Source organism: Erinaceus europaeus, chromosome 23, assembly GCF_950295315.1.
Source record: "Erinaceus europaeus chromosome 23, mEriEur2.1, whole genome shotgun sequence".
NCBI classification, from domain to species: domain Eukaryota; kingdom Metazoa; phylum Chordata; class Mammalia; order Eulipotyphla; family Erinaceidae; genus Erinaceus; species Erinaceus europaeus.
The window spans coordinates 10,062,990-10,086,321 of NC_080184.1; the positions used below are offsets into that span (position 1 = coordinate 10,062,990).

The 23,332-nt window shown below is 40.9% G+C and overlaps 2 protein-coding genes and 1 long non-coding RNA gene across 13 annotated transcripts in view; 2 read left to right on the forward strand and 1 right to left on the reverse strand.

The window, feature by feature from the left end:
• LOC103127426 (zinc finger protein 878-like) overlaps positions 1-3,584 on the reverse strand; it is a 30,839-nt gene extending 27,255 nt beyond the window's left edge. Inside the window, exons 1-3 of one of the 3 annotated variants that reach the window (XM_060181692.1) lie at positions 3,446-3,534; positions 1,520-1,580; positions 193-318 (exon numbers count right to left, since the gene is read on the reverse strand). The gene's annotated coding sequence lies outside the window, so the exon portion shown is untranslated. Of the gene's footprint in view, positions 1-192; positions 319-1,519; positions 1,581-3,445 lie in introns of all 3 variants that reach the window. The other 2 variants (XM_060181690.1, XM_060181691.1) reach the window with 2 other exon arrangements.
• Positions 1-10,676, forward strand: part of LOC132535539 (uncharacterized) — a 109,424-nt gene extending 98,748 nt beyond the window's left edge. Inside the window, exons 1-4 of one of the 4 annotated variants that reach the window (XR_009547317.1) lie at positions 3,774-4,091; positions 5,624-5,781; positions 5,861-5,954; positions 7,834-10,676. This is a non-coding gene — a long non-coding RNA (uncharacterized LOC132535539). Of the gene's footprint in view, positions 1-3,773; positions 4,092-4,215; positions 5,782-5,830; positions 5,955-7,833 lie in introns of those variants that run through there. The other 3 variants (XR_009547316.1, XR_009547314.1, XR_009547315.1) reach the window with 3 other exon arrangements.
• LOC103127428 (zinc finger protein 709-like) overlaps positions 1-23,332 on the forward strand; it is a 393,603-nt gene that overhangs the window by 179,814 nt on the left and 190,457 nt on the right. The window lies entirely within an intron of this gene.

A 23,332-nucleotide genomic window follows, 5' to 3' on the forward strand; every position in this document is an offset into this window, starting at 1 on the left:
GGTGGTTATCCAGGGGTTAAACATGAATTTCAGCATTTGGAAATACAGAAATGTGGCAGTAGGTATGATTTGAAACTACAGCCCTGTAATCTTATCATCTTGTATACCATTATTGTAATATAGATGAGAAATAAAATTAAATATAGACAACAAAACCAACCATAGTGGTCAGCATGCTTATTAAATATTTACCTCTTTAAAAAGAATGCTGGGGCAGGGGCGGTAGCATAAAATTATGCAAAGAGAATCGCTTTATTGAAGGTCTAAAGTTCCAGATCAATCTCCACGCACCATTATAAACTAGAGCTGAGAATTATACTGGTGAAAGGAAAAAAAAAATACCTCTGTTATGTATTATTGAAAAGCTAACACAACATCTTTGAACAAATATATATATATATATATATATATATATTAGAGTGTGACATTAAATTGTTAACTGATATATCTGTACTTGTGCTACTAGATTTATTTATGGGACATTTTATCTGATGTTCTGCTCTGTGGCCTCTCAAGATTCAACACAAATGTATATGCAGTGAAATTGGGATGATAAAATATATCTAGGACTTAATTAGAAAAAAAATGAAAATAAATTAAAAATACAGTTTTTGAGTCAGGATTTCAAACTGGGATCCTTGAGTGAGTCCTTACATTTTCTACTATGTGAACTAACCTGGTGTGCCACCATTTGGCCCCCTATTTTAATTTAATAATAATAAAAAAAAAGACAGGATTCGGGCGGTAGCTCAGTGGGTTAAGCACACCTGGCACAAAGCAAAAGGACCAACAAAGATCCCAGTTCCAGTCCCCGGCTTCCAACCTGTAGAGTCGCTTCACAGGCAGTGAAGCTGGTCTGCAGGTGTCTGTCTTTCTCTCCCCCTCTGTCTTCCCCTCCTCTCTCCATTTCTCTCTGTCCTATCCAACAATGACCACATCAATAACAACAACAATAATAAACGAGGGCAACAAAAGAAATACTATTAGATAATTTTTTAAAAAGACATACAACTTTAAGAAAACAAGCAAAATATATGTTTCTTTTCAGGGCCTAATGTCTGGGCCTCAAAAAGAATTAAGCACATATATAGTATTAGTTGGGATAGGTTCAAAGATGTCCCTGAATTGTGTGACTTGCTCATGTTGTGCCTACCATTTATCAAGCTCTGACCTTTCTCTTTGCCATTGCAGAGATCAACATGAACATCCATTTGATTCCAAGTATGACACTGTCTTTCAATATCTGTAATCTCTTTTTTTGTAAATAAATGTCTTTTAACTTTATTTATTTATATTATCTTTATTTATTTCTTGGATAGTGTCAGCAAGAAACAAAGAGGAAAGTGGCAATAGAGAGGAAGAGAGACACCTGCAACACTGCTTCACCACTCACAAAGCTTTTCCCTAGCAGGTGGGGACTGGAAGTTCGAATCCAGTCCTTTGTGCACTGTAATATGTGAGCTCCACCAGGTGCACTACCACCTGTTGCCTCAATATCTATAATTGTTTAAACAATTACCTTAATCTTCTAGAGAGCATAGAAGTTAGGCGAAGGAGTCAGAGTGTTCTAATTGCAACAGCTAGAAACATATAAAATCTGCTGCCATTATTTCTGGAAAGTATTAGCAGACATTTGACCACTTATGGAACACTACAAAAAAACACAGGTTAGAGAATTTTGCACGTGGAGAATTGTACACTGAGGTATGAGAGTTTTTATGCATAATCATTATACTATCTACCTGATTATCTATCTATATATATATTCATTTCTAATCCTAAATGGAAGTCTGGGCTGAGTGGTATGTAAACTTCTCAACTGCTAATGAACATAGTAGCTATAAAGTATTATGGGTTAATTAATTTAATTTTATCTACTTATTCATATTATAATTCATTAAACTTAAAAATGTGATCTTGCAATTTTCTTTTAACTTAATAAATTAATTAACTTAAAAACTGATCCTAAAAAAAAAAAGCTGATCCTGTTGTTTAACCATGAGCTACATAATTTGGTACTGTAACAAGATCTTTGTTAGTGCTGCAGAATTACCTGCTCCATTCCTGGAGGCACTGTGCTGAGAAACTCAGCTACACTGTTAAAAAAGAAATGGAGAAAGAAAGAAAGAAAGAAAGAAAGAAAGAAAGAAAGAAAGAAAGAAAGAAAGAAAGAAAGAAGGAAAGAAAGAGGTGCCAAAAGATTTTTGGACACTTTCATATCAATAACACAAAGTCCTCCAACTTTATTTTTTTTTTAACTTTTTTTAAATTTAATTATTTATTATTTGATAGAGACAGAAATTGAGAGGGGAGAGGGAGATAGAGGGAAAGAGACAGAGAGACATCTGCAGCCCTGCTTTACCACTTGTGAAGCTTTCCCCCTGAAGGTGTCCTCCAACTTTAATTGCATAAAGAATATAGAAAACTGGGAGTCAGGCAATAGCACAGCAGGCTAACTGCACAGGGCGTGAAGTGCAACCACTGGCACAGAGATCCTGGTTTGAGCCCCTAGCTCCCCACCAGCAGGGGGGAGTCTCTTCACAAGCAATAAAGCAGGTCTGAAGAGTTCTCCACCTGTCTTCCTCTCTTCTCTCAATTTCTCTGTTCTAACCAGCAACAACAAAAACATTAACAGTGAAAAACTGGCTTCCAGGTGCAGTGGATTCATAGTGCAGGCACCAAACCCCAGAAATAACCCTGGAGGCAAAAAGAAAAGAATTTACAAAACCATTAATTCCACATATGTACAAGGAGAAATAGGGGAGAGAATCCTAGTGCACTTTTATGATCGTAAATAACTGGAAACCTTTCCTCTAGTAAGGGAAAAGGATAAAAAGCTCATTCTTCTTCTTCTAGCGTTTGCCCTTCTTCCGCAGCCATTCAACAGCGTCAGGTTGAGCCTGATGTCAAGTTTCGAGACCTCCTTTGAATCTGGAGAGGTGGCAGTCGTTGACTATGTGGGTCATAGTCTGTCTGTAGCCGCAGGGGCAGTTCGTTGTTATTATTATTATTATTATTATTATTATTATTAACCAGAGCACTGCTGAGCTCTGGCTTATGGTGGTGTGGGGGATTGAACCTGGGTCTTGAGAGCCTCAGGCATGAAAGTCATTTTGCATAACCACTATGGTATAACCCCACCCTTTAAAATTTTTTTTCTTTAACCAGAGCACTGCTCAGCTCTGGCTTAAGTTTATTATTTTTGAACATTAATTACCCACATAGTCAACGACTTGCCACCTCTCCAGATTCAAAGGAGGTCTCGAAACTTGACATCAGGCTCAACCTGACGCTGTTGACTGGCTACGGAAGAAGGGCAAACGCTAGAAGAAGAATTAATTCCCCAATAAAGAAAAAAAATTTTAAGTTCATTATTTTTGTACAGAATATTTTGGGAAGACTCAAGCGACCCCTCCCAATCTCAGCCTCAATGAGACACACTTACGATATTCCATCCAGTGCTGAACTTCCTGACGTCTCCTCTCCAAAGTCCAAATGAGCAGAAACTGAGAGCAACACAGAGTAAAGCGGGGGACCCAGAAACACGGGACGGATGGCTAGTGGGTCTCACTTCCCCAAGTGTCTTACTTCCTGGACTGTCTGCACCACCCACCAGCAGCCCAGATTGGTTCATGCCCACTGTCTCAGCATTTATTGGATGAAACCCTTGCCAGGCACACACCTCCTCTTCTGATTGGATAATATTTAGACCCAATCAACATCAGAGATTTCTAAGTGACGAGAACAATGTCCTATCAGCTTCTCTAGGGGGTGTGCCTGGAGAACCACTAAAGCCAGAAATGGCTGCTTCTTTCCCTTCAGTAATCCTCTACAAGATTCAACAGCTGAAAACCTACACTTCCACCAGCTTTCTCACATACTTAGCTTACTCATGCTCACTCTCTTTTCTGCTGGTTGCCATATGTCACACAATATTGTGACCCAGCACCCTGAGAACTTGGTGCTGCTCGCTGTGCAGATGACTGAGCTCTGCTGCCTGATCACAACCTGACTCCAGGAGTGCAGTGAGCTTCTTTGACCCTGAGGGTGCCCACTTGCAGTCGTGCGAACTCTGAGACCTGTCTCTGTAGGTAAGTCCACAGACAAATAAGAATGGATAGCAATAGAAAATGGTACTGGAACTGTGGATTTCAGCAGTGTTGCCCAGGAAGCTTTGGGAGATGTGGCTTAGTAGTGTAGTCTACCTGACTTGAGACCAAATGGAACAGATGAGTTTGGTACTTTGCAAAGTGCACAAGCTGCTACTGAACTAGACTCACTGTTAAGGGGGAGGGAGTAGCTAACTGGGGCCATTCTTGTTCCCTCCTGCAGGAATTCCAGACTGACTCTGACAGGGAAATTGCAAGAGAGCCAGTCATATTTCAGGGCGATGAAAAATTATTGGGAGCAAAAAAGGACAGGAAAAAAAGAAGCACAAGCCATGTAGCATGGATACACTGAGACAGAGAGGAAGGCCAGAGCCTCCTTGTCTTCCAAGCTCTAAAGTTTCTCGGGGGAAGGGCAGGAGCCTCAGGGGATGTGTCTTTAGGTGATCTCACATCAGCATTTTGTGACTTTTTTTTCAGTCTGGTAGGCAGGCAGTGCTGGTGCTTCTGTCTCTGCCTCTGTCCCTTCTGGCTTCCTCCATGATGCAGAGGGAGGGGTGCTGCTTTCCCTAAGCTGCCCTCCAACACACACCTCTACCAGGATAAAGTAACTGAAATTAATGGGACTCCTGGAGGAAATCCAGGACTCAGGAATAAATCTTATTATACAGATGAGTGGCTGATCAAGATGACAGGGAGTAATCCTTCAGATCTAATGAGTGAGGAAGCATATGAAAAATACATGAACTTGTGGGAGTAGAGGAATAATGGTTATGCAAAGAGTCCCTCATGCCTGAGGCTCCAAAGTCCCAGGTTCAATCCCCTGTATCACCATAAAGCAGGTCTGAGCAGTGCTGTAGTAAGTAATAATAATACCTAAACTCTATCAAGGAGGGTGGGTTAGATAGCATTATGGTTATGAAAACAGACTGTTAAGCCTAAAGCTCCAAAGCCCCAGGTTCAGTCCTCCTCACCACCATAAGGCAGGGCTGATCAGTGCTCTGGTAAAAAAAAAAAAAAAAAAAAAAAAAAGTAAAAGACAAAATCTATCAAAGAATAAAAATAGAATCCTTAAGCTAGTATGAAACAACTTAATCTAGCACAGTTGCTTTAAATTAATCATAGATATAAGAACTTCTAAGAATAGCAATAGGATAAATTACTTACAGCAATACTTCTGGGTTAAACTACCCCTTAACTTATTAACTATTGCATGAGTATGACATAGTTCTTTTTTTTACATAATACACTTTCCATAATACCCATTTATATATAGGCCAGTCTTCAGGTATAATATCTAATTTTATGAGAATGTCTAGCTAAAAATCATGTAATTCTAAGACAGCACTAATATCTTAATTCATTATAATGTAAATGCTCACAGCCATCCCTGGTCACAGTACTTACTGATATTTACTCGAAATAACTGGCAGTGAAGAAGTAGTAGTTGCATAGCCCCAGACCAAAAATATTGTCTAATGTGTTTGATGGTACTACTTTAAAAAAAATATATTTAGTAATGAGGAAGGAGGAGAGAGAGAAAGAGCTGGTACATATTGAATTGAACTCAGGACCTCATGCTTGAGAACCCAATGCTTTATCCACAGAGCCACCTCCTGGACCACTGATGGTACTATTTTTATATTATGAAGCAATAGTTTTGCTGGAAAACAAGGTAAGTTTGATTATAAAGCATGAAATAAAAAAAAAACTACTCTTTTCAGAGAGAAGATAATGCACCCCTAAGCCACCAGAATTCCTGTTTCTCTCCTTAAGGAGCTGCTCATGGAAAGATGACTCTGACCAGCAAAAGAATGCTGCTGAGAGCCTGGAGCCATGCACGGAGTGGTGAGTGTGGGTCCCCAGGGAGGGCAGGTGGAGGGGCTGCTTCAAAGATGCAGGAATGTAGTTGGAAGCAGCCCTGAGGCCAAGGTCTCTGGCTGAGTCCTCCACATTCTGATAGGAGCCCAGACCTTAGGCTGCAGAAAGGCTTCCCCAGGACCTATCGTGTCTCCTTTTAGGTAGACTGGACACCAGAATGAAATAGATTTTTAAAAATAGATTAAAAAAAAAAAAAAAAAAAGCAGTGAAAAAATGGCCACTGGGCCTGGTAGATTCATAGTGCTGGCACTGTGACACTGCAATAGGAACATTTATGATAACAAAATAATAACTAAAATTTTATAATATTTACTTATTGGATGGAAACATCCAGAAATTGAGAGAGAAGGGAAATAAAAAAAGACACAAATAGAGACATCTATAACAGTGCTTCACCACTTGCAAAGCTTTCTCAAATGTAGGTGGGGACCAGAGAATTGAACCTGGAATCTTTCAAATTATAACATATTCATTCAACCAGGTAGGCCACCACCTGACCTCTACAATACTAATTTTTTTGTGGAGAATGAGGAAGACTATTGCCTTCTTTCTTTATAGCACTGTTTCAAGTTGTTGGGATCTGCTGTCCCTTTCACTCACCCCCCAACATTAATTTTACTATAATGGTTTATTTATTTTATTTGATAGGACAGAAATTGACATGGGGATAAACAGAGACAACTATAGCAGTTCTTCACTGCTTTTGAAGCTTCCCCCTGCATGTATGGACTCAAATCACATGGACAGTACAGCTGCTTTGTCATATACATGAAACAGGTTTGAGAATATCCCAGCTGACTGGAGAAAAATTCAGTGTTCCTTTATCTTTCCCTGTCTCTCTACTGAAAAATGTAATCTCAGAGGGGTATAACACTGAGTGGCAGCATTCCATCATTTGACTCTATGTCCCCTTAGGAGCTCATGCTTAAGTTGCCAGCAGCTTAAACTGTGCCACCTTCTGGGACATGGGCCTTAGATTTTATTGATTTATTTTTTGTCTTTATGTATTTATTGGATAGAGATAGCCAGAAATCCAGAGGGAAGAAGGTCCCAGAGAGGGAAAGAGACAGAGAGACACCTGCAGCCCAACTTTACCACTCAAGAAGCTTTCCCCAGCAGATGGGGACCTGAGGCTCAAACCTGGGTCCTTGTACATTGAAATGTGTGTTCAACCAATGCACCACCACTTGGCCCCAGGATATAGATATTAATAAGACCCAACAAAATGCAGCCATGAGCCCTAACTGAACTCAGGAGGCAGAGCCACTCTGTCTTCCTGGCACTTATTGAGGTGTCTGGAAGAGCCAGGTGCTCTGTGGACTCACCCTATCCCTTGAGCAGCCAATCTCTGGGCCAAATGAAGGTTCTTTGGGCAACAGGAACAGAGGTCCACAGAGTGTTAGAATCCAGAGGTTCTGCCTATTGTGTCCGTGTAATCTTCAAGTGGGCTCAGTGGAATGTAACAGCCACTCTAGTGGCACAGAAGTGACAAGTCTATTAAATGTCAATGTCTTCTTCAGTTACATAGGCATAACTTTTCTTCATCCCCCATGGAGCTGCCAACACTCTGAGAAAAATCAAGAATTATCCTAATCATGTCATCAATTCTATGTGGAATGAACTCTTTAACTATCTTTCTTATTACTTACCTTCTAAGAAGTAGAGGTTGAAAATTTATGAGGTCTTTTAAAATTATCTTAAAATATTTTTTTTATGGGGCTGGTCAGTGGCACACCACATTGAGCACACAATTTACCATGAGCAAGAGCCCTGCAGAGGGCAGCTTCACAAGCAGTGATGCAGTCAGTGCTGCAGGTGACACCACTATCCCCATTACTCTCTCCAGGTCCTGCTGGTGGGATGGTGCCATAGACTACTGAGAGGATACTGCAGAGTCTGGAGAACTGAGAAGATGGTGGGTGCAGGTCCTGAAGACAGAGGTCTGAGCAGGCTGCTTCAAACTGACCTAGAAGTAGGGGCCGGGTGGTGGTGCACCTGGTTAAATGCACCAGTTGCAATGCACAAGAGCCTGGGTTTGATCCCCTGGTCCCCAACTGCAGGGGAGAATCTTTGTGAGTGGTGAAGCAGTTCTGCATGTGTATCTCTTTCTCTGTATCACCCCCTTCCTTCTTGATTTCTGGCTGTCTCTATCCAATAAATAGATAATTTAGAAATAAACAAAGTGACCTAGATGTACCTGGAAACAGCCAGTGTCCAAGTTCTTCTGGATGTCCTCTCTGCAGTCCTGCTTTTTGAGCCCCACCCTTATAAACTGTGTTATGTCCTTCTGGCCTGCTCTGCTCCCACAGGGGGATCCCAATATCTGATTGCTCACAACTGGGTTTTCCGTGGGGTACTACCTGCTTTACCATGGGACCAAGCACCTGGGGGCCCAGCACTCTGTCCTATTCTGAAGTCACGTTAAATAGTTATTAGGAAACTTATTAATCTAAGAGGTTGGGGCTCTAAAATGAAGCCATGAAGAAAATTGTTTGAGGTGCCAATTAGTGGTGCACCCTCTTGAGGTCACATGATCCAGTGTGCAAGGACTCAGGCTCCAGCAGGAGCAAAGCTTCTTGAGTGGTGAGATAGTGTTGCAGGTATTTCTTGAGTCTCTATCTACCTCCCTCTTCCCTCTCAATTTCTGGCTTTATCAAATCAATAAATAGAAATAATTTTAAAACAGAGATATATACATTTGAAATATATTTCTTCTTTCTTCCTTGATTTTTGTGTGTCTATGTGTCTGTGTGAGACTAAGCCTTCCTTGGTCTACATAGTGGAAAATTTTCACTGCTCCCAATGGACTTTTGGTTTTCATTTTTCCTCAATAAAGAGTAAGAGTGCTGGGGAGATAACACAATGGGTATGCAAAACACTTTTGTGCCTGAGGCTCCAAAATCCCAGGTTCATTGCCCAGCACCAGCAGAAGCTGTATCTCTGTTTCTCTCATATGATGGTGCTGGGGAATGAACCTGGGTAAGTGGGGGAGATTCTCAGACAGTGGATCTATCCTGAATATGGGTGGTTGGACCTGAAGTCAGGGCCTTGTCCATGTTGGGGGATAAGGGAAAGGCTGGATGGCCCTATGCAAGGTGATCAGGTTGGGGGTTCAGTACTGGGAGTCAGCACTCTGTAGCATCCTGCTGTGACCCGTGAAATGATGATTGCTTGGCTCTCACAGGGCCCATGGTTTCAGTAAATACAGATCAAGGAAACATGTTATTTATTTACTTACTTACTTATGTATTCCTCCAGGATTATCTCTGGGGCTCAGTGCCTGCCTTATAAATTCACTGCTCCTGGAAGCCTTTTTTTTTCCTATTTATTGCCCTTGTTGTTATTGCTGTTGTTGGATAGGACAAAGAGAAATCAAAAGAAGGGGTAGACAGAGAGGTGGAAATATTACCACCTGCATACCTGCTTCACTGCTTATGAAGTGACCCCCCCCCCCCCCTGCAGGTGGGGAGCTTTGGGCTAGAACTCAGATCCTTACTCCAGTGTTTGCATTTCATGCCATGTGCACTTAACTCGCTGCACTGCTACTCAGCCACCAAAGAAACTTTTACTTTACTTTCCTTTGACTTTTTTTTTTTTCCCACCAGAGCACTGCTCATCTCTGGTTTATGGTGGTACAGGGATTGAATTTTGGGTTTTGGAGCCTCACGCATGAGAGTTTCTTTGCATAACCACTACACTATCTAGCCCCACCCTATTTTTTTTAGTGACTATTATAATGAATTCTGATGCCCCAATTATTTTATATTTATTTATTTTCCCTTTTTGTTGCCCTTGTTTTTTTTTATTGCTGTTGTAGTTATTATTTTTGTTATTATTGATGTCATTATTGGATAGGACAGAGAGAAATGGAGAGAGGAGGGGAAGACAGAGAGGGGGAGAGAAAGACAGACACCTGCAGACCTGCTTCACCGCCTGTGAAGCAACTCCCCTGCAGGTGGGGAGCCAGGGGCTAGAACAGGGATCCTTGCTAGTCCTTGCGCTTAGCACCATGTGCACTTAATCCATGGCACTACCACCCAACTCCTGCCCTAATTATTTCTTTTTTTTTAATTTTTTATTTAAGAAAGGATTAATGAACAAAAACATAAGGTAGGAGGGGTACAACTCCACACAATTCCCACCACCCAATCCCCATAACCCACCCCCTCCCATGATAGCTTTCCCATTCTCTAGCCCTCTGGGAGCATGTTTCTAACCCTATGCTGTTTAGGTTCTTATTCTTTTTGTTTTTGTTATCTTGATTTATTGGGTAGAGACAGCTAGAAATCGAGAAGGTAGGGGAGATAGAGAGGGAGAGAGAAAGAGAGACACCTGCAGCCCTGCTTCACCACTTCCAAAGCTTTCCCTCTGCAGGTGCAGACCAGGAGCTCAAACCTGGGTCCTTGAGCACTGTAACATGTGTGCTCAACCAGGTACGCCACCACCCGGTCCCTATATTCTTACTCTTACACTGATTCTAACCTGGCTTGGTAGGAAGTAGGATGTATTACAAAATACAGAGAGAAAGACACAGAAATGAAGACCAGAGCAGCACTCATCTCTGACTTATGGTGTTAATGGAACCTGAGACAATGGAACCTCAGGCAAGAAAGTCATTTGCATAACTGTTATGTCATCTTCTCAGCCCGATAAATTAAAAAAGTAAATAAATAAACATCAACTTGATCAGTTGCCTCCATCAATCATCCTTTCTGGGTTGGGCTACCAAAATTGCAGAACTGATTTGTGTGGCTGCTTTGCTCCTGGAGGCAGGGCAGGTTCTGGAGCTGGGTGAGCACAGACACTGAAAGCAGGGGGCTGAGGGCACAGCAGGGCACCTTGCTCTCAATCAGGGAGTAAGAATCCTCACAGGACATTGTTGCTGGAATCAAGCATTTGCACACAGCACCCTCCGATGTGATATGGGGACCCCCACCCCTGAGATACTTGGGCCTCCAGAGATTGAGCTCCACTCACTGAAGGATCAAGGGCTGTGGTGGGAGGGGTTTCACTGAGGAAAGTGCCCTGCTGGGAAAGGCAGAGGCCAGGTGAGGAGCAGGTGTCCTGAGTCCAGGATGAATCACTGCCTGGGAAGGGGGGTTGGGGGGTGGGGGGTTGGCCTCAATAAGTGACTATGCGGGAGTCTGATGGTAGCACAGCGGGTTAAGCATATATGGTGCGAAGCCCAAGGACCTGTCTAAGGATCCCAATTGGAGCCCCCTGCTCCCCACCTGCAGGGGAGTTGCTTCACAAGCTGTGAAGCAGGTCTGCAGGTGTCTAGCTTTCTCTCCTCCTCTGTCTTCCCTACCTCTCTTTATTTCTATCCCCCCTATCCAACAATAATGACATCAACAATAACTACAACAAGGGCAACAAAAGGGAATAAATAAAGAAGTGACTATGCATGTCACTATATTTAGTCTTCTGTAGAAGGATCTGAATTCTTTAGGCTTGTTTAAGGTTCAGCTCTGTGATGCCTCCTTTATCCTGAGTTCCCACTCTTCCAGAGCAAAAAAAAAAAAAAAAAATCACTGGAATAAGAACTGACCCACAACACAGAACCCTGCTTGGCTAAGGCCTCTCCAACAGGATTAAAGACAAAGAAAGGGCAGTGGAGACAGCAGAATGGTTATGCAGAAAGACTTTCAAGCCTGAGGCTTCAAAGTCCAAGCTCTACCATAAACCAGAGCTGAGCAGTGCTCTGGTAGCTCTCTCTGTTTCCCTCTTTCACTATGAATAAATAAAATATATATTTAAAAATTTTAATTTATTTTTCAATATTTATTTTCCCTTTTGTTGTCCTTGTTGTTTTTTATTATTGTAATTATTATTGTTGTTGTTATTGATGTCATCGTTGTTAGATAGGACAGAGAGAAATGGAGAGAGGAGGGGAAGACAGAGAGGGGGAGAGAAAGTTAGACACCTGCAGACCTGCTTCACCACCTGTGAAGCAACTCCCCTGCAGGTGGGGAGCCGGGGGCTCCAATTTATTTAACCACTTTCTTTGATTGGAGGGGGAAACATCACTTTTTCTTTTATACATGTGTTTTCTTTTACTTTTTTCTTTTAAATATGTATTTATTTCCTTTTTGCTGCCCTTGTTTTTATTGTTGTTGTAGTTATTATTGTTGTTGATGACCTTGTTGGATAGGACAAAGAGAAATGGAGGGCTCGAACCAGGATCCTTACGCCAGCCCTTACGCTTTGCGTCAAGTGGGCTTAACCGCTGAGCAACAGTCAGACTCCCTACTGGTTTTATTTTTTAAATTTTATTTAGGGTGGGGGTAGATAGCATAATGGTTATGCAAACAGACTCTCATGCCTGAGGCTCCGAAGTCCCAGGTTCAAGCCCCTGCACCACCATAAGCCCGAGCTTAGTAGGTCTCTGGTAAAAACAACAGCAACAAAAAACATTTATACATTTGATAAGACAGAGATCAACTGAGAGGGGAAGAAGATAGAAGAGGAGAGCAAGCGAAAAAATTGCAGCACTGCTTAACCACTAGTGAAGTATTCTCTCTGTGGGTGGGCACTAGGAGCTTAAACCCTAGTGCCTGCTCATTGCAGTGTGTGCACTTAATCAGATGTTCAACTACCTAATTCCCTTTTGTTGTTAAAAATTCGGAGGCTCCAGCTGGCCGGGCTAGCTTCACGGGTGGGTAACAGAGACGACCAGAGACATACGGCTGGGCAGGGAAGCTGTATTTCTTTATTCAGGAACAACGATTTATAAACTAACCCAAACTAATCACCAAACAGAACTCTGTTGCCTCTTTCCCCCGCGACGGTGCCAAACACTCTCTTACTCTTCAACTCTGGGACTCTGGAACCCTCTCCGGGTTCCTTGGGGCGGGGCCAAGTGGGCCCGCGAAACTAGCAGGACTGATCCAATTTTCTTAGCAGGGGGAGAGCTAGAACAACCCAATGTAAAGCATACAACAGGTGCTGCCCTGTGGCATCCGGGAGGGCAAGGCGGTGCTCTGCCCACTGAGCCACCTCCCATCCCTGTATGGAAAATACAGATTCCCCCCTCACCAGACCACTGCTCAGCTCTGGTTTGTGGTGGTGATGGTGGGCATTGAAATTGGGACTCTAGACCCTCAGGCTGAAGTCCTTTTGCATAACTTACGTCCTATCTCCTCTGCTTCCAGCCTGGATTTTTTTTTTCTTAATGAGAGAAAGGTAGAGAGGAGGGGCCGGGTGGTGGTGCACCTGGCTAAGTGCACACAGACCCAGGTTCTAGCCCCTGGTCCCCATCTTCAGGGGGAAAGCTTCACAAGTGGTGAAGCCGAGCTGCAGGTGTCTCTCTGTCCCTCTTCCTCTTGATTGATTTTATGACAGTGCTAGCACTATGAACCCCATTACTCCCATGAGAGGGAGAAATATGCCTGCAGACCTACTTTACCACTCCTGTAACAACCTCCTCCAGATGGGGAGTGGGGATTTGAACCCAGGTCCTTGAGCATGGTAATGTGTGTGCTTAACCCAGTATACCACCAGCTACCCCCAGTCCCTTTTACTGATGTTAAAGAAGTCTATTTCAAAAGATCAGGCTTATGGGTTGTTGTTGGAACAGGAGTCAGAGTGGCTTCTCCCCTTTACTCAAATGCCACTTTACATTGCCAATGCCACTGCCTCCCTGGTCTCTCTATCCCTTGACATTTTCCCCAGTGTTCACTTGTGAGTTCTGACTGTGGGCTGGCTCATCAAGGAATTGCTAGGAGGTGATTCTGCTCATTGCATCACCCTCAGCAAGAATTTGCTTAGTATCTTCCCCAATAAAGAAATAAATTTTAAAAAAATAATTTGCTTAGTATCCACTATGCTCCTGGGTGGGGCTTCAGGAGAGCTGAGGGGCACAGAATGGCTGAGGGCAAGGAAAAGCTAAGCCTGGGACAAAAGAGGAATCTTGGGTCTTGGAGTCAACCAGATCTTAGTATTGCTATATGGTCACTCTTCTCCAGTCTGAAAACCAAAAGTGGTATCAACAGCACTTTCTTTGTATTTTCTTTCTTTCTTTCTTTTTCTTTCTTTCTTTCTTTCTTTCTTTCTTTCTTTCTTTCTTTCTTTCTTCCTTCCTTCCTTCCTTCCTTCCTTTCTTTCTTTCTCTATTTCTTTCTTATCAGAAAGACTGGAGGAGAGAGAAAGAACCAGACATCACTCTGGCACATGTGCTGCTGGGGATTGAACTCATGACCTCATGCTTGAGAGTCCAAAGCTTTAGCATTGCGCCACCTCTCAGCCCACTGTCTTTTTTTTTTTTTTTTTTTAATATTTTATTTAGGGAGTCGTGCGGTAGCGCAGCGGGTTAAGCGCACATGGCTCCAAGCACAAGGACCAGCATAAGGATCCCGGTTCCAGCCCCCCCTCCCCCTCTCCGTCTTCCACTCCTCTCTCCATTTCTCTGTCCTATCCAACAACGACATCAACAACAATAATAACTACAACAATAAAAACAAGGGCAACAAAAAGGAAATACATATTTAAGAAAAAAAAGAAAACCAGTAGAAGAAAACACATGTATAAAAGAAAAAGTAATGTTTCCTGCTCCAATCAAAGAAGGTGGTTAAATAAACCCTAGTTCAACCTTAATTTAGTGAGGCTAAGCAGTTGTTGTTAACCATGTGTGTCCAGCAATCCTAGTCCTAGATTAACTGCATTTCAAATGAAATGGAAATTTACACTCTAATGAATGAATACAAATATCTTGCTGTGAATATTATTTTTACAAATATTTTAACTATTATTTATTGGTTTTGTACATAGACTGACAGAAATTGAGAGGGAAGGACATAGAGAAGGAGAAAGATACCTGCAACTCTGGAGTTCTGCAGGTGGAGACTAGAGACTTGAACCCAGGTCCCTTACTGTGAAGTTTACATTGCCTCACAGAAGCATGTTTCACAGGTAGGTAAACTGGTGGTTGTATTAAAAATAGAAATGCTATATAACAAGTCCTTTTTGCTCATTTCTGGAGTAACAGGATATGGTTTAAGAAAAAAAAATCTGGGAGCCAGGCTGTAGCGCAGCAGGTTAAGCACACATAGTGCAAAGCGCAAGGACCGGAGTAAGGATCCCGGTTCAAGCCCCCGGCTCTCTACCTGCAGGGGAGTTGCTTCACAGGTGGTGAAGCAGGTCTGCTGGTGTCTGTCTTTCTCTCTCCCTCTCTGCCTTCCCCATTTCTCTCCATTTCTCTCTGTCCTGCCCAACAACGAAAATCAATCATGTCTTCACACATTATTAAAGCTGGGGTGGAGGAGGAGTAATTGAAAAATCTCTCCCAATTAGAACCCCAGAGCTAGCGGTTAAGAGCAAGAACTCTGATGGTCAGGGAGGTAGTTTAGTGGATAGAGCAGTGGACTTGGCATGCATGCATAAGGTTCTGGAGTTCTATTTCCAGCACTATGTATGATCAAAAAGTGCTCTGGTCTTTGTCTCATAGAATGCATCTTTTTTTTTTTTTTTTTTAAATAAAGATGCTAGAGTTGAACTACTTAGATTAAAATCCCAATGCCTTCTCAGCCACTAGGTTCCAGATGCTACCATGATGCCAACCAGACTTCCCTGGACAGACAACCCCACTAATATGTCCTGGAGCCCTATTTCCCCAGAGCCTTGCCCCATTAGGGAAAGAGAGGCAGGTTGGGAGCATGGATCGCAATGCCTATGTTAGGTGGGGAAGCAATTAGAGAAGCCAGACCTCCCACCTTCTGCACCCCATAATGACCCTGGTTCCATACTCCCAGAGGTATAAAGAATAGGGAAAGCTATCAGGGGAGGGGATGGGGTACGGAGCTCTGGTGATGGGAATTGTGTGTGGTAGAGTTGCTCCCTTATCCTATGTTTTTTGTCAGTGTTTCATTTTTATAAATAAAAAAATTTTTAATCCCCATTAAAAAATAAAGGAAATGATAATAAAGGAAAATAAAACAAACAACAAACTTCACAGAACTAGGCCAGGATTATTTTCTAAATGAAACCAAATGTTAGATTGAGACCAGATATATTTACAGTCAATTCAGGAGTTACTTGGTAACTATGAGATAATGAATCAGTGATTCAATCTACTGGAATTTGTTTGCACAAGTCAAAACAAGTAGGGTTTGGCAGCACAGCAACTTTGCAAATCTATTGTGATGTTTCTATAGGGTAACAAGTATTAAGCACATGTTATAGTGTCCAGTCACAGTAAAACACTCCACAAATGTTAGTTTCTTTTGTCTGCATTCCTTTGGATAGCATAGAAGTCTTTATGTCCCTATGTCCTCCAAGAAGACTTCTTCAACATTCTCATCAACTTCAAAATAATAATAGAATATTACCAGTTATTAGTGGTCTACCTAAAATGCATACATTCTTTTTTTAAATCTTTTTTTAATATATATTTCCCCTTCTGCTGCCCTTGTTTTATTGTTGTAGTTATTGTTTTTAATTATTTTTATTTTTTTATATTTATTTTATTTATTCCCTTTTGTTGCCCTTGTTGTTTTATTGTTGTAGTTATTATTGTTGTTGTCGTTGTTGGGTAGGACAGAGAGAAATGGAGAGAGGAGGGGAAGACAGAGAGGAGGAGAGAAAGATAGAAACCTGCAGACCTGCTTCACTGCCTGTGAAGCGACTCCCCTGCAGGTGGGGAGCCGGGATTCGAACCGGGATCCTTATGTTGGTCCTTGTGCTTTGCGCCACCTGCACTTAACCCGCTGCATTACAGCCCAATTCCCTTTTTATTATTTATTTATTTTTTTAAATTTATTTCTTTATTGGGGAATTAATGTTTTACATTCAACAGTAAATACAATAGTTTGTACATGCATAACATTCCCCAGTTTCCCATTTAACAATACAACCCCCACTATGTCATTTATCATCCTTCATGGACCTGTATTCTCCCCACCCACCCACCCACCCCAGAGTCTTTTACTTTGGTGCGATACGCCAATTCGATTTCAGGTTCTACTTGTGTTTTCTTTTCTGATCTTGTTTTTCAACTTCTGCCTGAGAGTGAGATCATCCCATATTCATCCTTTTGTTTCTGACTTATTTCACTCAACATGATTTTTTCAAGGTCCATCCAAGATCGGCTGAAAACGGTGAAGTCACCATTTTTAATAGCTGAGTAGTATTCCATTGTGTATATATACCACAACTTGCTCAGCCACTCATCTGTTGTTGGACACCTGGGTTGCTTCCAGGTTTTGGCTATTACAAATTGTGCTGCCAAGAACATATGTGTACAGTTGTAGTTATTGTTGTCATCGATGTCATCATTGTTGAATAGGACAGAGAGAAATGGAGAAAGGAGGGGAAACAGAGAGGGGAAAAGACAGACACCTGCAGACCTGCTTCACCTCTGCAGGTGGGGAGCCGGGGGCTCAAACTGGGATCTTTATGCTGGTCCTTGTGTTTTGAGCCACCTGCGCTTAACCCACTGCACTACTGCCCGACTCCCCAAAATGCATCCATTCTATATGTTTATTTTAAAATTTTTTAATATTTAATTTTTGAAGAAGATGCAGAGAGAGACACAGAAACACCAGAGCACTGCTCAGCTCTGGCTTTTGGTAATGCAGGGGATTGAACCTGGGCCTTTGGAGCCTCAGGCATGAGAGCCTATGTGCGTAACTACTATGTTATCTCCCTCACCCTATATATTTATTCTTAGAATAGGATGCATGAACTGCAAGTATGAGGGGGCCAATAAACTTTTGAAGGGGGATATCTACTATACTTTGATGTTGGATGTGTCAATGCTTTTGAAATGATGTAAAATGCACTTCTAAAACATTCAAGTCTTTAATTTTCATTTATCTATTGTAGGACCATGAAGACTAAGTCACTGTATGAAAGTTTACCTTGAGAACTGTATGCTTCCTTCTCTCCTATTTAATTGACTATTAGTTGATGGTTTCTGTGTATAAAATAAGGGGGGAAATAACATTGTCTCTTTCAGATTGTCATGAAATCATTCAAATTCTCAAAATATTTCAGATGTCAGAGATAAATTTACAATTTTACCCCATCTATTTTGAGTTTACATGCATTTTATTAAGCGTACAATACAAAGAAGAAAACCATAAAGGCAACATAGAGGAAATGGAACTGAACACATGTGTTAGCTTCAGACTGATGCTAATAGATGTCTTGAACTCAGACGTCCTATCTTTATAGCCAATGGCTATTTTTTTCTTGGGACAAACCACTACCTGTTAGTTAAAAAAATATCCCTTTATAAAACATGGAGCAGATTGACTTTATTTCATAACACTGATAGATTTAATGAAATAACACCTATCTCACTATGCTCATAAAAATAATGTAACTGAGGGCCTGGTGGTGGTAGTGCAGCAGGTTAAGCAGAAGGACCAGCATAAAGATCCTGGTTCAAGCATCCAGCTCCCCACCAGCAGGGGGGGTTCCCTTCACGGGCAGTGAAGCAGGTCTACAGGTGTCTTTCTTTCCCCCCTCTGTCTCCCCTCCTCTCTTGACTTCTCTCTGTCCTATCCAACAACAACAGCAATGACAACAATAATAATGACAACCACACGGGTAACAATGGCAACAAAATGGGAAAAATGGTCTCCAGAAGCAGTGGATTTGTAGTGTAAGTACCGAACCCCAGCAATAACCCTAGAGGCAAAATAACAATAATTAATTTAATAATAATAATATTAATGTAACCAGGAATCATTTGTTCTTGATTGTTGCTTTAACAATTATGGAATCACAAATAAAATACAATGTTGTCTTTTTTTTTTTTTTTTTTTGCTTGCAGGGTTATTGCTGAGGCACCGGCCTGCCTGCACTACAAATCACTGCTCCTAGAGTCCAATTTTTTTTGGAATGGAGTGTCTCATTTTCTGCTATGGACCCATTTCATATTAGGCTTCAGCATGCATAGTGTCTTCTGTACTGAGAATTGTCCCATTTCCATATACCACAGGTCATTCAAGCTTACTCCTGCCTATGGCTAAGTGTGTTTCCTTAGAGGTACCAGTTGTGGTTTTATGAAATTCAGGTGTTTTTTGTTGTTGCTGTCTTTGCTTATTTGTCTTTAATTTATTAGTGTTTTTTTATTTTTGTGCTGTGGCATCTGTCCAAATGATACTAATCTATGACTATGCTTCCTTTCATAAATTATTTTTAAATGTTTCTTTAGAGGTCAGAGAGAGAGCATGGTGGGAAAACTACTAAATTCTTGACAAGATTCTTATGCCTTATATTTATACCCCAGTAGCATCATAAAACAGAGATTATCAGTACTCTCATAAAAATTACTTTTTCATGATATTGAATACTTGAAAACATTGGTTTAATATTTTCTCAATATTTGATTTAATGATTTACTATTTTACCTCTGGCCTGCTAGTTTTCATTGCTGATGACTTTTTATAACCTTTTTGGGGTAAAAGTATTTAAAGATTATGCTCTCCATTTCTTCATGATGAAGCTGAGATCATTTCATTTAGTATCCAGTGTGTCAGCATGCAAGTGTTCATTCTACCACTTGTGATGTTCATTTTTTTTTTTTGACAAGTAATTTTAATTGGGCATCATTTACAATATATGACTAAGCAATGGTCTAATCTTTTTATTTATTTATTTTTTAAATATTTTTACATTTCTTTATTGAGGATTAATGGTTTACAGTTGGCAGTAAAATACAATAGTTTGTATATGCATAACATTTCCCAAAGGTGTAGATATTTAAAAATATAATTCCAAAATATGATTGATAAGCTTTTAATCCATTTAAATTTATTGATTTTTGTGTCATCTTTAAGGTAGCATATATGTTCTTTAAAAGATTGAATGTTCTTATGTTATACATAGCAACAGAGAGAGATAGCCATATCTTTTTATTTTACTTTATATCATACTAATAAGATATTTGAATAAAATTAGTTTTTATTTCTCTAATTTGTTTCAAATTATGCTTCAGTGAATTTTTTGTGTGTCATTAAATGAATTTACCATTATTTATAGTCAAATAACTATTTAAAGGGCAAACTTCTTGCTTACTGTTTCCCAGGTAAGATATGTGGGAAAAGGAGAGATCTTCAGCATATCTTACTAAATATTTAAAGATAAAATGACTGCAATGATTATCCTTGGTTAGGGAGCAAGGGCACCCCTTTGATAGTGATTTCACTCATAAAATACTTCAATATGATCAGCATAAAAATATTAATTTCATACAGTATAGTGCACTAGGGTTCAAGTCCCCAGTCCCCACATGCAGGGGATAAGCTTCAGGAGTGGTAAAACAGTGTTATATTTATCTTTTTTTTTTAATTTCTTTATTGGGGAATTAATGTTTTACATTCAACAGTAAATACAATAGTTGTACATGCATAACATTCCCCAGTTTCCCATATAACAATACAACCCCCACTAGGTCCTCTGTCATCCTTCATGGACCTGTATTCTCCCCACCCACCCACCCCAGAGTCTTTTACTTTGGTGCAATATGCCAATTCCATTTCAGGTTCTACTTGTGTTTTTAATAGCTGAGTAGTATTCCATCATGTGTATATATATCACCGCTTGCTTAGCCACTCATCTGTTGTTGGACACCTGGGTTGCTTCCAGGCTTTGCCTATTACAAATTGGGCTGCTATGAACATAGGTATACACAGGTCTTTTTGGATGGGTGTGTTGGGTTCCTTAGGATATATCCCCAGGAGAGGAATTGCAGGATCATAGGGTAGGTCCATTTCTAGCCTTCTGAGAGTTCTCCAGACTGTTCTCCACAGAGGTTGGACCAATTGACATTCCCACCAGCAGTGTAGGAGGGTTCCTTTGACCCCACACCCTCTCCAACATTTGCTGTTGTTACCTTTTCTGATGTATGACATTCTCACAGGAGTGAAGTGGTATCTCCTTGTTGTCTTTATTTGCATTTCTCTGACAATCAGAGACTTGGAGCATTTTTTCAGGTGTTTCTCTGCCTTTTGGATCTCTTCTGTGGTGAATATTCTTTCCATGTCCTCCCCCCATTTTTTGGATGGGGTTATTTGTTGTTTTGTTGAGTTTGGCAAGCTCTTTATATATGTTGGTTATTAAACTCTTGTCTGATGTATGGCATGTAAAGATCTTCTCCCATTCTGTGAGGGGTCTCTTGGTTTGGGTAGTGGTTTCTTTTGCTGTGAAGAAGCTTTTTAATTTGATGTAGTCCCATAGGTTTATACTTGCCTTAGTCTTCTTTGTAATTGGATTCGTTTCATTGAAGATGTCTTTAAAATTTATGTGGAAAAGAGTTCTGCCAATATTTTCCTCTAAGTATCTGATAGTTTGTGGTCTAACATCCAAGTCCTTAATCCACTTGGAATTTACTTTTGTATTTGGTGAAAGAGAGTGGTTCAGTTTCATCCTTCTGCATGTTTCAACCCATTTATTCCAACACCATTTGCTGAAGAGACTCTGCTTTCCCCATTTAATAGTCTGGGCCCCTTTGTCAAAGATTAGATGTCCATAGGTGTGGGGGCTCAGTTTTCTTAAAAAAAAAAAAAGGGGGGGGGCAAAAAAGGACAAAAAACGACAGGAAAAAAGGAAGCACAAGCCATGTAGCATGGATACACTGAGACAAAGACAATGAAGATCCCTGGCAGCAAAGAGAAAGGCAGATAGAGATCTGTTTCCCTGTGGTTCCTTGCCACCCATCAGATTCATGCTCATATAGTCATCTGCCTACTGGCTTCTAGCTCTGTTACCTGTTCTAGCTCTAGCACCTGCCCATAAGTGGCTTTTGGCAAATCCACAGCCCCTTGCAATCCAGCCTCTGACATGTTCATGACTCAGCTACCTCAGCTTCTTTTCTGCAGCCCCCACCTCTATTAGAACTCAGTATTCACAACTTGATAGAGTGTGGGACCAAAATAGAAAGAGGGAAACAGGGAGTTGGGTGGTAGCACAGCGGGTTAAATGCAAGTGGCGCAAAGCCCAAAGACCGGCTTAAGGATCGGATTCAAGCCCCTGGCTCCCCACCTACAGGGAAGTCACTTCACAGGCGGTGAAGCAGGTCTGCAGGTGTCTTTCTCTCCCTATCTCTGTCTTCCCCTCCTCTCTCCATTTCTCTCTTTTCTATCCAACAATGACATCAATAACAACAATAATAACTACAACAATAAAACAACAAGGGCAACAAAAGGGAATAAATATTAATAAAAAAGAAAGAGGGAAACAAAAGTTATAAACTGTATAGCAAATGCAGGTAGCTGAAAGCAGCCATCGAAGTTCGTAGGGCACATCGTCAAAGCATTCCCTGAGGCCCCATGGCAGAATTCTACACCCTAAGTAATGACCTGTCTCTCCAATCTTCCTGGATTCTCTTTGTCTAACTTTGTTACAGGAAAATGCTGGCCTCCTAAAATAAGTGAGAAGTGGTCTCTCCTTTCCATTAAGGAAAAAAAAAAAATATATATATATATATAACATGGACATCTGTAAATGTTGGATGTATTTTGCTCCTGGGCTTTATTTGTCAGAATGTTATCTTATTATTCCTTTTAAATACTGATTTAACCTCTTTATTATTGTGATTCTGTCTCAGAAGGTAATATGTTCTAAGAATTTTTTTCATTTATTCTAGTTTCTCATTTTGGTGTTGCAAATTCAAAAATGTAGAAATTCCTTATAATCTGTTATATTCTTTTTTTTTTTTTTTTTGCATCCTTCAGAGGATGGAACATTCTACCATTGTTGATCCAAGTTGAGAGCAAAGTCCTATGGGTTACCTACAGATATACCAAGTGCAAACTCACCCTCAAGTAGAATACTGGATTCTATATATTGACTTTTTGTCTTTAAGTTTCTTTAATTTTCTCAATTATATTTATTTATTTATTGGATACAGACTGTCAGAAATCTAGAGGAAAGAAGATCGACAGGAAGAGGGACAGAGAAACACCTGCAGCAGTGCTTCACCATTTGTGAAGCTTTCCTGCTTCAGGTGGGGACCAGGGGTTCAAACTTGGGTCCTTGTGCATAATAATATTTGTGCATAACCAGGTGCACCACCAACTAGCCCTTTACATTGTCCTTTGATAAAAACTATGAGTGTGTTATTTTTAAAAAGGAAGCATTCTAAATAGTTGTAGGTCTTTTTTTTTTTTTTTTAATGTCAGCACTCTATCTCATTTAGAAAAGTATATGGAGAGAATGAGAAGGCAACACTGGCTTTTAAGATAGAGTTCTGGGAGTCAGGTGGTGCAGCGGGTTCAGCTCATATGGTGGCAAAGCACAAGTACTGATATAAGGCTCCCAGTTCCAGCCCCCAGCTCCCCACCAGCAGAGGATTCACTTCACAAGTGGTGAAGCAGGTCTGCAGATATCAATTTTTCTCTCCC